The sequence below is a fragment of the Neophocaena asiaeorientalis genome, unplaced genomic scaffold, assembly GCF_003031525.2.
Source record: "Neophocaena asiaeorientalis asiaeorientalis breed wild unplaced genomic scaffold, Neophocaena_asiaeorientalis_V1.1 scaffold30, whole genome shotgun sequence".
In the NCBI taxonomy this organism is placed as follows: domain Eukaryota; kingdom Metazoa; phylum Chordata; class Mammalia; order Artiodactyla; family Phocoenidae; genus Neophocaena; species Neophocaena asiaeorientalis.
In genome coordinates this window covers 149,206-166,011 of record NW_020174923.1, presented here as the reverse complement: position 1 = coordinate 166,011, position 16,806 = coordinate 149,206, and the positions used below count along the sequence as shown (strand labels likewise).

Sequence of the window (16,806 nt, the reverse complement as noted above, 5' to 3'; positions counted from 1 at the left end):
CCCAAAAAAAAAAAAAAAAAAAAAAAAAAACTAGGCAAAACATTTTAACGGGCACTCCACTAAGAGGATCTAATGATGGCAAATAAGCACACGAAAAGATGTCCAATGGCATTAGTCATCAGAGAAATGCAAATTAAAACCATGATAAGATATTACCACATACCTATTAGAATGGCTAAATTAAAATCACTGATAGTATCAGTGATGTGGAATAGGGGGAATTCTCATACATTGCTGCTAGTGGGAGAATATAAAGTGGTACAGACACTCTGGAAAAAGGGCTGACAGTTTCTTATAAAGTTAAAAATATACTCACTATATCACCCAGCAATCCCCTCTCCCCAGAGACAGCTACCCTAGAGATAGAGAAATGAAAACTATGTTTGCACAAAAGTCTGTACACAAATGTTTACAGCAGCTCTATTCATAACTGTTAAAAATTGGAAACAACCCAAATGTCCTTCAATGAGTGACAATGGAAAACTACTCAGTAATAAAAAGGAATAAACTTTCAATACATGCAATAACTTAGATGAATCTCAAAGACAGAGTAAAAGAACCCAGTCTCAAAAGCTTACATGTATGATTCCATTTATATGACATTCTCAAAAAGACAAAACTATAGGGATGGAGAAAAGATCAGTGGTTGCAGAGGTTATAGGATGGGAACAGTTAACTATAAAAGGATAGCATTAGGGAATTCTGGAGAGTGATAATATTATTCTGTATTCTGATTGTAGTGATGGTTGCACAAACTACACGTGTGAAATTAACAGAATAAAAGAAAAAAGTTAGTTTTAGTGTATGATAATTTTAAGAATAAAATTTTTAAATTATTTTTAAAATATGAATCCCAATATCACAATGGACACGGTTTTTAAAAACTGGAAAGAGGGGCTTCCCTGGTGGCGCAGTGGTTGAGAGTCCGCCTGCCGATGGAGGGCACATGGGTTCGTGCCCCGGTCCAGAAAGATCCCACATGCCGTGGAGCGGCTGGGCCCGTGAGTCATGGCCGCTGGGCCTGCGCGTCCGGAGCCTGTGCTCCACAACGGGAGAGGCCACTGCAGTGAGAGGCCCGCGTACAGCAAAAAAAAAACCAAAACCAAAAAAAAAAAAACTGTAAAGAGATAAAGAAGGATAAGTTTGTTAATAAAAGGAAAACCTGGGCTTCCCTGGTGGCGCAGTGGTTGAGAGTCTGCCTGCCGATGGGGTGGACACGGGTTCGAGACCTGGTCTGGGAGGATCCCACATGCCACCGGGCAACTGGACCCGTGAGCCACAACTACTGAGCCTGCGCGTCTGGAGCCTGTGCTCCACAACAAGAGAGGCCGCGGCAGTGAGGGGCCCGCACACCGCGATGAAGAGTGGCCCCCGCTCGCCGCAACGAGAGAAAGCCCTCGCGCAGAAACGAAGACCCAACACAGCCAAAAATAAATAAAAAATAAATAAAAATAAATAAATTTAAAAGGGAAACCTATACATTTCCCTTTCTGCAAATGCAGGTTTTCGAGGCAAGAGCAGAGCCTCAAAAAGAATGTCTGCAAACAGAACAATCACTAGTTCACTAGGTACAAAATGTAGGATACTTTTGAAGAATCCCATCACAGGTAGATAACTGGTCCAGGACCAAAAGTAAATACTGGAAAAAAATGAAATCAACAGTGTACCACCGAGGTGGTAGGCAGACTGGCCTGGACTAAGACATGTTCAGTAATAGATAATAAGGGAGGTGATTTGTAAGCACCATTCTCGTCCCACTGTGGACTTCCTTCTGCAACAGTGTAAGGATAACTGCCAGATCATCTTGAAATCAAGTCATGAAATATACTTTTATATTTTTAAAAATCAATTATTGTCCTAAATTAACTTTTCTTATTAATTTAGTCATGGTCCTCTTTTACTTCTAAAAAATTAAATCTTATTTGATTAGAGACAGACTTCAAAAAATAAAAATAAACTGTGATCAAATAGCAGGAACAAACAGTAGTAACTAAAATTTCTTCAATCTAAACTGAAGATGATTTCTGTATCTCTGTCTTTTACATTTGTCTCCATTAGGGAAAAAAAATTATCTACCTCGTAATTAACTTGGCTGGAATGAATCAGACTGCATTTGTAAAGGTTTCAGAAGACCAATGAGCTGTGCTAAACATTACCACTATCCACCTGAGCAGAAATTACTATACACAAGTTTCTTTACATAACGAACAAAACAAAAATTTAAACAAAAGAAGAACTACTAGAAAAAAAATTAGAGATTCATTTTTTTAAGTCAGTAATTTGCCTTTAGTCAGTAATTTTTTTTTTTTTTTTAGTCAGTAATTTGCCTCATACATTATTATTTTCCCTGTGGAAACCCAATTATTATCCTGCGAACAAGACCACTTTAGAAAGTAAATGCATGTGACGAAAGAAAGAAAAGGCAGATTGATACATTATTAAAATAACTCACATGCCATACCCTGAGGAGTAAGGAAGCCATGGCAGAGCAGGCCCCCTTCTCCTCAATGGACAGCACAGCTGTGCGGAAGACACTGCAGCTAGCACAAGCGTGTCACACTTCCTCAGGGAGGAAGCAAGTTACAGACCACTCTAGAGAGGGCGCCCATAAACTGACGTCCATGCTTATTACCCAACGTCCAGGCCACCCACAGGCTGACTGCAACCCAACTTTCCCACCATTCCCACACAGGCCCCAGGGACCGTCAGGCCTCTGAGGCTCTGCCAATGCCCTTCCCTCTACCCAAATATCCTTTCCCTCCTCTCTCCGGACCTGAATCCTGCCCAGCTCTAAATGAACACTTCAAGGCCTATTTCCCTAAGAATGCCTCTCTCAAAAGCAAAATTACTTCCTATAGAATGATCTGCCTCTTACTCATCCATTATCTTGGATTAAATACATCATGTAAGATGCCTTATCTGACGAACACAACTATTTTATAAATAGGAGTCATGTTTTATATCATCTATATCCCCATGACAACCATTCAGCTCACTAAAACCATTCAATAAATACTCTAATTGAATTTCCGAAAGAGTTGACCTAAAATAACCTAAATGCCAAGCATTCCAAGAACTGTCCTGAACCAAATTCACTTCTCATTCGAATGCCAATGTCATAGACAGGGATGTTGTATTGTCTTTAAATGTACTTGCCTTTATGCAAAACTAGAATCTCTGATGAATCTATGGGACACACATGTAAAATATTCTGCAAAGTAAAAAAGCTTTATTTATTGTACTGTGCTTAATATTCAGCCAGACTTGCATTTTTCTCTAAAACTTATAAAATTACTGAGTATGCAAGAAGCATTAGAAGAGAGACTAAGTCTATTGAGAAGAAAACTGGAAGCGAAGGTCATCAATCATTTTCTACTCTGAATAATCTCTTTCATAAAGAGGTAAATTCTCCTAAATTCCAGAATGAATGGAATTCAATACAGCAAAGTAAAATGCTTTAAATACATAAAATAAGTATCTTGATGGACCTTCCACCATCTGTTTTAGTAACTTAAATTATAAAAAAAAAAACCCTAAATTTAAGAAAAGTTATATCAAGAGCTAAAATTGAGATTTTTTTTTTCCATCTATTACTTTGATTTTCCTGGCCCATTTTTGAGAATTGTCAGCATTCTGGATCAATAATTCCAAATTATTTCTTGAAGAGAGTGAGATTCCTCCCAAGTCATTTAACATGCTTACTAATCAATAAAGATATGAAAAAACAAAAAACCCATATTTATGAAGCAAGCAAATTATATTAAAAGACTGATTTTGAGAAAAGGTTGCTGCTTGCCAAGAAAATTTTATTATTATAAAACATTTTCTGTCATTTGTATTTCTTCATTTTCCCTTCCAGATTATCTGTGTAGCCTTGTAAACACATCATAATCCAAAGCAGTTGAGCTTTATAAATAAAATGTAAATCAACGCAAGAGAGCCAACTGCATAATTAAAACAAAAGCGTACCGGATTTCCCTGGTGGCACAGTGGTTGAGAGTCTACCTGCCAATGCAGGGGACACGGGTTCGTGCCCCGGTCCGGGAAGATCTCACATGCCGCGGAGCAACTAAGCCCGTACGCCACAACTACTGAGCCTGCACTCTAGAGCCCACGAGCCACAACTACTGAGACTACACACTGCAACTACTGAAGCCCGCGCACTCTAGGGCCCATGTGCCGCAACTACTGAGCCTGGGTGCTGCAATTACTGAAGCCCACGCACCTAGAGCCCGTGCTCCGCAACAAGAGAAGCCACCACAATGAGAAGTCCGCGCACCACAATGAAGAGTAGCCCCCACTTGCCACAACTAGAGAAAGCCCACGTGCAGCAACAAAGACCCAACACAGCCAAAAATAAACAATAATAAAAAATAAATAAATAAAGGCATCATCACATAAAAACAAATGAGGAAATAATTTTTTAAAAAAAGAATAACTGGTGGGGCAATGGTTAAGAATCCGCTTGCCAGTGCAGGGGACACGGGTTTGAGCCCTGGTCCGGGAAGATCCCGCATACTGCAGAGCAACTAAGCCCGCACGCCTAGAGCCTGTGCTCCGCAACAAGAGAAGCCACCACAGTGAGAAGCGCACGCACCGCAATGAAGAGTAGCCCCTGCTTGCCGCAACTAGAGAAAGCCCGCACACAGCAACGAAGACCCAACGCAGCCAAAAATAAATAAATTAAATAAATAAATTAAAAAAAAAAGAAACTAAAGAAATAAAATATATTTTGGGGAGAAATAGGAAAAATTATACATGGACTTGATATCTGATAGTACAACTATTAGTATTACTGAATTATCTCCTTAGGTGTGATAATGGTATTATGTTTATGAAGAAATATGTCCTCATTCTTAGGAGACACATGGTGAAGTATGAATGAAATGCCATCTAAGATGTCTGCCACTTACTTTCAGCTGGCTCAGGAAAAAGAAAAATTCTAGCTATTTGACAGAGAAAGAGAGACAAGGCAAATTATGACATAACACTAACAATTGGGTATTGATTATACTATTCTTACAACTTTGCTGTAGGCGTAAAGATTTTCATAATATAAATTAAACTAACAGTTTTCTTTAACTTAAAAAAGATTCAAAACCCAAACTAATCCAGAAGTTATAATCTTCTCGTAAATATAAAATTTATTTTATGCTGCTTAATTCATCTCCTCCAAATTAAAAAAAAAAAAGATTGAAAAGGGGTGACTTATTTTACATAGTAAGGAATTATAGCTAACATCCAGGAGTAATATTTAGGTTTCCTTCAAATTGATATTGAATACAGTCTTTTTAATCATCTGAGCAGTTTATACTGATCTTGGGCTCATTAATTGCTAACTTACCTAGTTTTTTTAAATAAATATGTTTATTTGAATACAATTACCTTATCCCTTAAAGAAGCCAGAAAGATTAAATAACCCAGAAGACACAGTTGGAAACTGTAAAGAAGTATAAGAAATAGAGTCACTGGCAGAAGAGAAGAGCAGTTCTCTTGCAAAGCTGCATTCCATGTACCCTGCCTGGGTCAGACATAGTTCATCTTGAGCCGAAGATCCAGTAGACACCCATCTGCCCAAAATGCCTTTTTCCAACTGAGAAAGAAGTGAAAATGCTAAGACATATGAGAACATTCGTTGCTGTCTACAGCTAACTGAATTAGAAATCTTTAATACCATTTCTAGTCCTGAAATTCTATTATTCTACATAAAACACCTTTAAAAACAAGTATATATTATCTTTTCACACCCATTAGGATGGCTACTATCAAAAAAATAAAAAATAACTGTTGGCGAGGGTGTGGAGAAATTGGAACCCTTTTACATTTCTGGTGGACATAAAATGGTGCTACTGCTATGGAATACAATATGGGGATTCCTCAAAAAATTAAACACAGAATTACCATATGATCTAACAATTCCACTTCTGGGCATTTCCCAAAAGAACTGAAAGTAGGGACCTGAACAGATATGTATACACCCAAGTTCACAGCAACATAATTCACAACAGCCAAAAGGTGGAAGCAACCCGAGTGTCTATTAAAAAAATGGATGAATTTTTAAAAACATATTTACATACAATGGCATATTGTTTAGCCTTAAAAAGGAAGAAAATGCTGCCACATGCTACAATATGGATGAACCTTGAAGACATGCTAAGTGAAATAAGCCAGTCGCAAAAAGACAAATATGGTATCAGTGCACTTACATGAGGTACCTATGGTATGAATGGACCCTATTCAAATTCTTAGAAACAGAAAGTAGAATGATGTTTGCCAGGTGCTTGAGGGAGAGGGGAATGGGGGGTTAGTGTTTAATGAGTACAGAGCTTCAATTTGGGAAGATGACAAAGTTCCGGAGATGGATGGTGGTGCTGGCTGTACAACAATGTGAATGCACTTAATGACACTGAATTGTATGCTAAAATGATTAAAATGGTAAATTTTATGTTATGTATATTTTAACAATATTTTTAAAAAAACCCCACAAGTATGCAAGCCATAATACCCTCCTAACCCTCCTTAAAAGGAGTGAGACCCATGTCCTAATCCCGATGCAAACTTAAGGAATGCTCACTGCCCGTTTCCCAATCTTCCCTGCCCATGAAGGAAACAAGAGCTGGCAGGGCAGCGCCAGAGCCAGAGGCGGGAAATTGGTCCTGATGTTCGTCCCAATGAATCAACTCAGAAAAGCCAAAACAGAGGGTAAGGCCCAAGGTGACTGACAGAGGCAGGCCAGGGAAGAGAAGGCAAAGGCAGAAGGAAGGAAATCCTTGAGAACATGGGCAGCTGATGAGACTGGGAAGGGACACCACAGCTGTGCGCAAAAGGAGGAGCAGAGAACAGGGGAAATCAGAGAAGGGAACTGCCCCAAGGTAAGGAGAGAGCAGCAGGAGAAAAAGAAGAATTGTAAACAAGAAGGAGCTTCATTCAAGAAGCGATTCTTCCCAAGTACCAACAGGAAAATGACTTCCTTCCACTGAGGTGGCCATTTGTATCTAAAGAAACCAAGAAAGTTGGTGAAGCCTATAAAAAGTTAGGAAGAAAAATACTTGTCTATGTAAGAATATTAATATACCCCCATCCACAGAGAACTGTGTACTGCCATTTTTTTCATTTGTTTTTGTCTTTTTTCTCCCACAAGAAGAGAACACTTACTTGTTTAGGGATACTTTCAGTCAGGGCCTACCTTTTTTATTTGTATCAAACACTAGTATGCCATGAATGAGCTGAAGCGTTCTAATGGCACAGGGGTAAGAGTGTAGGCTTGAAGCCAGCTCTGCCTCAATATGAATCCTGGCATTGTGACCTGAGGCAATCTGCTTAAAAATTTGCTTTGATTTCCAAATCTGAAAAATGGGAATAATAACAGTGCTACACTTCAAGGCATTGCTGCAAGAATTAAATAGGGTAAAATATGAAAGCACTTAGAACAGTGTCTGGCCCACACTAATCACTATTAAGGTATTAGCTTCCTATTATACTCCAGACCTAGAACATGAGCTCCAGGAGAGCTGAGATTTTGTCTGTTTTGTTCCCTGTTGAAGCCTCAGGTACTTCACATAATTCTTTGTTGAATAATAAAAATGTACTGAATGCCAGCAACACAGAAGCCCAAAGGAATAGCATCACCTTTCTGTTATTACCAACAACTAAAATCTGCGTCACTTCAGGCTCACAGTTCACAGAGGGTTTTCTACACCTTATCTCAGGTGATTCTGTGACGCTGCCATTATTACCTCCGTCTCACAGACAAACGAAGGCTCAGAAGACGTAAGTGATTTGCCCAGGAATTCTGGCAATTAATACTACTTCTGTTCACTCTAGACCCCCACCCAGAAAGCTCAGAACATACCCTACTGAACTGTTCAATTCTCCTTAACTACAGATACCCAGAGTTCAGGTTCACCAAAACACTCTACCCGATTTGCTTCAATATAACTGATGGAGAGGGAGGAAACAGATGAAACAACATTAGTAACTATTAAAGTTGAACAACGGGTACAGTGGGACTGATTATACCCTTTCCACTTCTATACATCTGGAATTTTCCATAATAAAAAAAATGTAATTAAGAAATAAACTCTTCACTCCCAACATAAGCTCTGCCACTTCCAACTTCCTATTGAGCACACCTGGGCGCGAGGAAAACCCCGCAGAGAAGTTTCTCAGTCTGAGGCAGTGAAGAGAGTGCTGGACTGGGAATCAGGCAGCTGCAGTCTACACTCTGCTTTATCTAACTGTGAGACCTCACTGGTCCCTCTAGCTCCTCTGGGCCCTGAACTTCCTCATCTGTTCCTTCCAGGGTTAAGATTCTGATTTCACCTTTCTACTAGTTCCTTAAACTCACAAAACCAAACTTGTCTTTTCTCTATTCTAAACCCCTAAGGCCTGTTCTTCCTCCTGACTTCTGTATTCCTGCTGCCCCATTCTGCCAGCCATCCAACCATAAAAACCGCAGCATCATCTCTGACTTGAGACATAGAACTGACTGTTCGCTTCCCCTCCTACCTCATCAGTCACCATATCTCTCTGTTCAACCTCCAAAATACCTCTTGACTCCACCACCTCCTTTCATCCCCAAGTACACCAACTCAGGCACTCATCATCCCTCACCTGGAGTAATACCAGGAACCCAACTGAAAACACTGTCTCTAGTTTCTCGTCACTGACAATCCATCATATTCATTCTCCAAAACCCAGTCATGACCTCTCAACAGCCGCACTGTGCTCTACGTTCCTTCATGTAACCCAGGGTCCGGGTAATTTGGATACGCAGTTTCCGGACAGCCACCTCATTTCCGACACCACCCCTGGGCCTTTGCTCAAGCTACCCTTCCCTCCAGAATGCCCTCTTCTTGCCATGGCGCCTCAATTTCACAGTGGTGCAATTTAAATGCCACCTCCTCAGTTGAAGTGTTAGCTTATATCCCCAAGGGGGCAGTATCACTCCCTCCACTGAACCCCTAAGCACCTATGTCTGAACCCCTCTTACAGCACCCTTCGAATTCCTATTAGTCCTTTCTTGTTTTGGTGCCCCTACTCTCTCTACTAGATGATTCGTTCCTTGTCAGAGGAAATGATGTTTTATTCATCTTTGTATCCTTCAGAACAGAGCTTCTCAAAGTGCCGTGGCACTGCGGTATGCCGTGAATGAGCTAAAGATGTTCTAGTCAGTGATCCCCTCAGCCCTCCACAAAGCGACTTCAGAGCCCAAGTCCCAACAAGTCAAGCCTCAAGCAGCCTCAAGCAGCCTCCTCCTTCAACCAAGTATATGCCATGATGACTTGAGAAGCACTAAGAGGACGCAACTCATGGTACACACGGATGCGTACTAAACATTTGCTGAACTGAATCTTGGAATAACTCACCTGTTCCCCTTCAACCACTATTCTCAAAAAAATTTACCATCTAGGCTAGACTCTCTCTGAACATTCTCACTGAACATGTTCCGATCATCTTTTTAATAAGCACCTGTTTATTGGCTGGTTATACGTGCCTTACCATCCAAAGCCCACATCAATAGTTTGCTGATTAAAATAGCAAAGGATATGAACAAACAATTCACCATGAAGAGACTCAAAGAGAAAAATTCAACATTATAGAACAAAGAAGTACAAATGCCACTTTACACTATTAAATAAGCAAAAACTTTTAAGAAAAAATGTATTTATATCCAGTTATGGTGAAACAGGTTCATCTGTATATCTGTTAGTAGTACAAACTGGTATAACATTCTTAAAAAACAGTATGGCGATATATATCAAAAGCCATAAAAACATTCATACCATTTAACACAATAATGCATTCAAAAATTTATCCTAGAGATGTAATTAGCCAGAAAAAAATACAATAATATCTATAATAACGTAGATTCAAGTATTAACTGAAAACCAGCCAGCAACATAAACGTCTAACATAAAAAGATTGAAGTAAATTACTGACGGCATGACTTGATGAAATATTTTGCAGCCTCTCAAAGTGTAATCATGTCAATTAAAATTGTGACAACTATAACATGGAAATGTTTCATAATCTAATAAATAAGAAAAATTCAAATTATATGCATCATAATTAAAAATGAGTACAATAAAATATATGTGTGTGTGTGTATATATATATATACATATATATATATATATTTTTTTAACAGAATGCCAAAAAGAAAATCAACTGTTTTAGGGGTAGTAACCCAAATATTTAACAATTTACTTAATAACAATTCTTAAATTATTTTGTAATTTAAGAGAGAAAGTTCTACCATACTGAGGAAACTAGGGGTCCCAGGATGCAAACTCGATATACTCTCAGGAAGAGGACCACACCTCTCTTTTACTGCTCACCTTGGCCTTAACTGAGAACGCTCACGCACTTCTTATCACAATGACCTATGACAACCCAGACCCCAGCTTTCCAAGGACCAAGAAACCAGCTCAACTAGTCTTCTGATCACCCCCATGAACCTGCGGGGGATGAATGTGCAAACTACCCTAACTCAAGAAACAAAGAACCCCTACAACAATGTTTTACTTTAGCAATCAATAAGTAGCCAAGCCTAAGTTTAATTATAAACCCTAAAAGTATATAGCATTGTCTCATTAAAGTCTCTGGGACTAGTATTAAAAATGTATCAAAAAATAATTTTAGCACTGATGCCCCACAAGGACAATATTAAAACAGTCTTCTAACTGTTTTTCTGTAGTATTACCATTTTCTTAGTTTAATACTGAATGGCCAAGATACTATAATGGACCAAGAAGATTACTAACTGTGAAATAATAAATACTCAAGACTAAAATGTCATTCTTAGGGCATTTCAGCAAAAAACAAATAATTTGAAGGACTAATACAACCATCAGGAAAAAAGTTTAACCTTTTGTTTCCTTTGATATGTTCTTGGCATCTAGAGCCTCAAAAATGCAGATATATACAGTCATTCATGACAATACACACATAGTAGATAACAGGAAAAACAATTTAATACTTAACCTGTTCATCAGAGCACTGGGTGATCAACACTCAAGAATGTTGACACAAAAAACTGAAGGACCTCTGAAGATCCAATCATATGCAGATAGGTTGAATCCCTGTACAGTTACTCATTCAAAACAGAAGTGGAAGATTAACCTACCCGCACTTCTCTTCAAACAAACTGACAAAGCGTCAGGCAGTCTGTGTGGAGTAGGTTCACCATCATCCAGTCTGCTCCAGAAGTAGCCAATTCAGTCAGGTCACCACTGCTGCACCAGTGCCCTACTTCCTCCACCTTGTCCCACCTGATCTTGCTGACCAGACACCCTCCTCTAGATTAAGTCTCTTTTGTCTTTTCCTCAGGCATTATCAAGTCCTTGCTTTGTAAATAAGGCTCTCCCAGACCTTACTCACCTGCAGTTCACTGCACTGGGTATCACCCAAATAGCCCATCAGAGCTCTTTATAATGTCTGAAAGAGAGAGAAGGAACCTTTTAATACATACTAGAAAACACCACTGCTGATGTATCAGTTCTGAAGCATTTGTATCCAGCGGTCACAGCATATGGTCCTTTGGTCCATAGTACTTCAATAAAATGTAGCATAACCAGCCAGGACCAAGAGTCCTGAGATAAGGGTCCAGAGATAAAAGTTTGGTTTAATGTTGCTACTAATCAGCTGTGTGACCTTGGGCAAGTCACTTGACTTCTCCAGGCCTCAATTTCCTCATCTGGAAAATAAGACAGACTAGATAGAAGCAGCAGAGCATACTGCAATGGAAAGAGAACGCCCTTTCCAAGGCACAACGCCAGCACCACTACTTACTAGTCTTGCGATGTTATGTTCGTTAATTCACATTTAACCTAAATTTCCTCTGCAAAGCAGAAATAACAGCTATCTTGGAGTTGTTCTGAAAACTAAAGGAAAGATAATGAGTTATAAAAAGCCTATAGTAAGTATACTGTGCATCTCATCATAAAATTCCACAGATGATAATTACCAACATTACTCCCAGCCCTAAGGTTACGTGAATTCAATTTCCAATTATTTATTTCCTTACAAGATCAACAAATCAAAACTTTACCAACCTGACAATGCAATTAACTGTTTGAGTGTTTCACTAACAATTCAATTACAGTTATCTTAAACTAATGGAAGTTTAAGATTATCAATATTAATTAACGTCACAGGAAATAAGGGCAGAATCCCTGCCTAACATCTAAGCGGGTTCAGTGGCCATGCCTTCCCTGACTTCCCCCTCCGCTTTCACTACTGCCCGCGCACCTAGGCAAGAGAGGTCTTCCAAACACCACGTAACACCAACTGCTTTCTACGGTCAGATTAGGGGGACATGGCTAAAGATGGAGGAAGGAGAGCAGAGGCTTTTTATCTTTTTTCCTATATACACTTAGCACTGCTCCGATTTGTTTACCATAGCATGCATCAGTTTTACATAAAAATAAATAATTTTTTTAACTATATTAGTTACACATATTGCCTACTGAAAGGAAGCTCGCCTCACAGGAGTATTTTCACCACAAGGAGAATATCGACAGAAGAAAGCAAAAAGGCAAATTCAGATGTTCCGAGAACACCTAAAATATGGCACAGAAATAACAAAAATCACAAACATTCACACGTCACAATGGTTTACTCAAAAAAATTTGCCGTGCAGTCTTTGAAGAACCTAATGATGAATCAGAGTTTTGGGGAGTCAAAACAAGCTGAACACACAAATTCTGGCTTTACCATACAACTTCCTGCCCTTGGAGAAACTGACCCAGTACAATTTACACCAGTAAACAAGTTGGTATGACTCTTCAGTAGTATGCTGAAAAACTTTCAATTTGCTTTATACAATTGGTAGCTTTTAAAATAAAGATATATACATATATAAATATATATGCACACATATATATACATATAAATTAAAAATCTTCATGTTATATCTACTATTTATTTTTGAAAGAGGAATATTAACTCTATTAAATTCAGTGTAGCTCAAAAGGATAATCTCAGCCACCGGTGAAGTGACAGACCACTAAGTTTTACGCTGCTCCTAGCCAATGCTACCGAAGTCATCCCGACTACACCCAGCAATTTAAATGAACTACAAGCTGCTGTGGCCACACTCTCCACACATATCATACTTCTCTCCTAGAAAACAATTCAAACTATTACTTAGAAATCAAATTATATTTGCATGTATACTTATCTAAGTTTATGGAAATAAACAGCCATAACAATTTGTTTACAACTTTTTAAGTAGCTCCTCCCCATCTCTTGTTTACCGACAAGTTGATAAACTTGGCCCCAAATCTACTATGCATTTAAAACTGCTACGCATTTAAAACAACAGGCAAAGGACCTTACTTCTTGTGCTGGGCCTGTATTTAGAATCTTAAATATAGTCTGACAGATGATATAGACTAATTTGCATTTAATATCAATACCATGCCTACTTCTTAAACAGAGAACAAAAATGCATGTGTAAGATCTGGTCTACTTATTTGTAGGTCCCTCTGCAATATTCTTAGCCTTTCATGAATATGCTCTATATTTTTAAACTACACAAGGCCTTTGCAAGTAGGAATGATTTCCCCTGTTATTTTGGCATCACTCCCTTCTCCAGTAAAACACTGGACTGTCCATAAATGTATACAGACTTTAAAACAATGTAGATTGAATACTTATGGTATTAGAAATGAAACTTCTTGCTAACAACTGCAAAAATCAAGCACACCAGCTGATAGAGAGGCACTTACTGACTCCCCAAAACTCCCGCCTTACCTAAAAATAGTGTCCCAGCTTCCCAGCCAAAAGGACAGACTAAAAAAGCGGTGTCTTCATTCAGCTCAAAGACACAGACCCCCGCTTCACCACAAACTTCAATACTATGGCGTTTCCCATTTTAGAATGCTTCGTGTGACAACCTGTTCCGTGGCCAACCACCAACTTCACTTTGAAGTGAATGCTATAACACTTCACATGGTCTACACGTGTGAAAATTGTGGAAAATGTCTGGACACAGCTCAGGCCAAACAGCACTAGCCACACAAGATTACCTATTTCTAAACATTCCCTTTTGGATTATAAACAAACATCTCCATAGGCCCAAAAGTAGATCATTGGTTCTTTCCGCAAAGTAATATGTATTTAAAAAAAAAAGATAAAAGGTACAGTTTGGGAGGTCTAAGGCATGAATATGCCTCCATCTGTAAGCTGAAAATAAACAAATTTTAAAATCCATATTTGCTCTGCTAAGAATAAAATATATATGTAATACACACAAGCACTTCTGAGTTTCAAACACAAGCAAATGTGGTGTGTGCACTTACAAAAAGATCTTGGTTTATGTCCACCTTCCTCTCCCAAGTTTTTTTTTAAGGCAAAAATGTCAATTGTATGCCTCAATCTGGAATAAAATAAAGCACAGCTTACTCTTCTTAAACAGATGTGTGATAGAGATGAAAACTTTGTGAGTGGACTTCAAAATTCAAAGGCTACCCAGATGTGTTAAAGGAAAAAAAAACAAAACCCTGCAGTAACCAATCTACCATAACAACTTACATTTTCTCTATAAACCATAGTAAAATATTTTACAGACACTCACACACACTGTGGTATAGTACATCTACAATGACTAAAATAAAAAATAAATAAAAAGATATATTTTTAAAGTTGAGAAAATTGCTTGTGAAGAATGTAAAATTAGCAAACCACTCTCCTTCTCACCAGTACAGAATACTACCTGTTCATTGACACTATATTAATAATGTTCTATAAATCCAAAGCCTTATAAGTTAAATTAAATAAAGCAACACTGAATTCACACACTACATGTGACCAGAAGATAATGACAAGCCAGTCTCATCCCTAATAACCTATAACCAAAATGCAACACTATCATTTTTATTTCCAAATAATTATGAGAGAGACAAGCACTGTTCCATTTTTCAGAAAATAAAAGCAGGATGTGCCTGAAATAACGCTTTCCAATGGAAAGGGTGTACTTTACACGAGTCCCACAAACTGCAGACATACAAAATCCACATACACAATCACTAACACTCAATGCAGACTAAGTGATGGACACCAAAGCACAGATAAAATTAAGACATTCAATTAAAGTTACACAAGGGAATTTAAATAGGCAAACTATAATTACCCCTGGTGAAGATACTAATCAAGGATGGCTGCAAATAACACTTGGCTCTGGATAAGCTCCAGTAGCTGAAAAGTTTGGTATACTTGACACAGTTGTCCTTTCCAAATCTAGCCCTGCCTCTACTCCCATTTGACTGAGTGAGTGATTTGGAAATAAAGATGGCCCCATCAAATTACTTAGTTTCAGTCTCACCCTCATGACTTGATTAAAATAAAGAAGGAAAAAAGGTAAATCATTTTTAACTGCAGTCTCACCTTACACATCTCACCAGCACTGTAGTTCTTTAGTGATCAATTACTTCATCCAATTCCTGAGATAAACAGAAAAGTATAATGTGTCTATACAACACCAGTAAGAGACATGATCAGTAGCAAACATTCTATCAGCCTGAAGTGAAAGGGCATATAAATTTCAAATGGAAAAAGTTACCAAAATGGTACAGTATGCAGCTTTGTAAATGAGTCTGTTTGCTTTACTTTAAAACAAAAACATTTCCTCTCTGTGTGATAAAAGAATAATTATAAAGTGCTCTTAAAATCCAAACATAAAAGTCATATCTGACTGACCTTACTTTCAAAAAATGAAATAAAAAAAGGAGAAAAAAGAAAAGATGAAGGAGAAGAAATCCATTCATACGAGTTTAAGAGAGGGCAAAATTAAGAACAAACTAGCCAGGACGACGCCTTCCTCCCCCCTCCCCCCGCCCAACTCTAGGAATCCACTGTCTCTGGAGTTACACATCTATTAACGATTTGCCTGAAAAGTGTAAGTGGTGAGGGTGAAGGAACAACAATTTTGAGTTTCAAACAAAACCTGAGGGTCTCAATCCAAGAAGAATCCTAAGGCCCTGATTTCCAACCCTGGCTGGAGGATCCTCAGCAAAGGGGAGGATGCAGAAGCCTCAAATAATTTGGGAGGAGAGCAATCAAAGTTCCTTAGATAAAACTGCGGTCCCTTAGCTCAAGAAAAGGGAAGTCTTGAAGGAATCTCCAGGAAAGGATCCTCTGTTTTTATTTTTGTTGATGTGCTTGAGGGCCAATGAGAATTTCCGAGGAGGGGGCGGAGAAAGGGGGTAAAGAAAGTGAAGCTCAGGCAACAGCCCTCGGCGGGGGAGGGAGGGGTGCACCCCTGACCCACTTTTCCCCGCGCCCACCCTCCGGCCCCCGCCCCACCCCGCGTGGAAGTCCGAGCCCAGAGGGGGCAATCGAGCGGGGCGTGGGAGGCCTGCACGCTCCCCACCCCCAGCCGCGACCCGGAGGAGGCGAGCGTGCAAGGCGGCTCGACTCCCCCTCCCGGAGTGCCGTGGGCTGGACAAACCTCCCTCAGGCTCGCGGCCGGGGTCTGCGAGGCCCCCTCCACGGCCTGGGCCGAGGGCTCCGCGGCCCCCAGCGGAGGGGAAGGGGGCCAGGGAGGGGAAGAAGCTGTAAACAGCCCCAGCGTCCGGGCCTCGCCTCGAAGAGCCCCGCTTCCCAGGCCCCGCCGCGGGCCGTCTGGGCCCCAGGCCCGCCCCGGGGCCGCCCTTCCCGGGACTCGGAGGACCGGAGGGGAGTCCGGTCCCCTCTCCGGAGGGCTCCGGCAGCTCGCGGAGCGGTCCCAGCAGCAGAGAAGGGGGAAGTCAGGACTTACCTGTCATTACTTTCTACGCCATCTTGGATCCACTTGTCAATTTC

General features: G+C 39.8%; 1 protein-coding gene across 7 annotated transcripts in view; it reads right to left on the bottom strand.

The window, feature by feature from the left end:
• The window catches only part of HELZ (helicase with zinc finger), a 148,365-nt gene extending 131,563 nt beyond the window's left edge, over positions 1 to 16,802 (bottom strand). For 3 of the 7 annotated variants that reach the window (XM_024760672.1, XM_024760678.1, XM_024760677.1), the window contains exons 1-3: positions 16,763 to 16,802; positions 15,391 to 15,446; positions 11,383 to 11,439 (exon numbers count right to left, since the gene is read on the bottom strand). The gene's annotated coding sequence lies outside the window, so the exon portion shown is untranslated. Of the gene's footprint in view, positions 1 to 316; positions 428 to 11,382; positions 11,440 to 11,793; positions 11,886 to 15,390; positions 15,447 to 16,762 lie in introns of those variants that run through there. The other 4 variants (XM_024760673.1, XM_024760674.1, XM_024760675.1 and 1 more) reach the window with 4 other exon arrangements.
• Between the last annotated feature and the right edge of the window lie 4 nt (positions 16,803 to 16,806).